This window comes from Leucoraja erinacea, chromosome 21 (genome assembly GCF_028641065.1).
Source record: "Leucoraja erinacea ecotype New England chromosome 21, Leri_hhj_1, whole genome shotgun sequence".
Classification (NCBI taxonomy): Eukaryota; Metazoa; Chordata; class Chondrichthyes; order Rajiformes; family Rajidae; genus Leucoraja; species Leucoraja erinaceus.
The window spans coordinates 1,684,455-1,685,808 of NC_073397.1; positions in this window are offsets into that span (position 1 = coordinate 1,684,455).

Below are 1,354 nucleotides of genomic sequence, written 5' to 3' on the forward strand. Positions count from 1 at the left end.
AAAAGCTAACGATACATACAAGATAAAATATTAAAAGATAAACAACTAAAATAAATATCATGAAAATAGCACGCATAAACACCCAACCCTCCATCCTCTGTCGATTTCACAGTTACCACAGTCCCTTAGTATGTATTGCCCCTGCGTTCCTTGGCGGCTACATTTAGTGCTTTTATAGCAGTGGGGTAAAAACTGTTTTTTAGTCTGTTCGTCCTTATAGATCTGTACCGTCTGCCTGACGGCAACAGTTCAAACAGGGAGTGACCGGGTGGGAAATGTCCTTTATGATACTCTGGGATTTTTTGATGCAGCGGGAACTGTGTAAGTCCTCCAAGGTAAGGAGAGGGCAGCCGACAATCCTCTGGGCGTTGTCAATGGCCCTCTGGAGCGCTTTCCTCTGAGCCGCTGTGCAGCTGGTGTACCACACGCATACACAGTATGTTAGTATGCTCTCAATGGAGCACCGATAAAAGGACAGCAGCAGTCTCTGGGTGATGTTATTCTTCCTGAGCACCCTCAGGAAGTGCAGTCTCTGCTGGACCTTTTTCAGCAGCGCAGAGGTGTTCACTCCCCACGTCAGGTCCTCCTCAATATGGATTCCCAGGAAGCGGAAATCCGCCACCCTCTCCACACAGTCCCCTCTGATAATCAATGGTACCATGTCCGTTTTATTCTTCCTGAAGTCTATTATTAATTCCTTTGTCTTTAAGGTGTTGAGGAGCAGGTTATTTTCTTCACACCACACTGTCAGCTGCTCCACCTCATCCCGGTAGGCGTACTCGTCCCCCCCGGAGATGAGTCCCACCACCGTAGTGTCATCCGCAAATTTGACAATGATGTTGCTGTGGTGGGCGGGGGTGCAGTCATGTGTGTAGATGGTGTAGAGCAGGGGGCTCAGTACGCAGCCCTGTGGAGAGCCGGTACTGAGGCTGAGGGCCGTGGATGTATGATGGCCCACTCTGACTCTCTGGCTGCGACCCGACAGGAAGCTATTTATCCACATGCAGGTGGAGTGTGGAAGTCCCAAGTTCCCCAGTTTGTCCACCAGTTTGTGGGGAAGGATGGTATTAAAAGCAGAGCTGTAGTCCACAAAGAGCATCCGCACGTAGCTCCCCTGCTGCTCCAGGTGAGACAGTGCAGCATGGAGAGCTGTGTCTACAGCGTCCTCTGTAGATCTATTTGCTCTGTACGCAAACTGGTGGGGGTCAAAGCTTCGGGGCAGGAGTGATGTGATATGACCCTGACCAGTTTTTCAAAACACTTCATCACCACTGGTGTGAGTGCGACTGGCTGGTAGTCGTTGAGGCTGGAGATGTTGGTTTTTTTGGGCAAGGGGACTATGGTGGAGGACTTC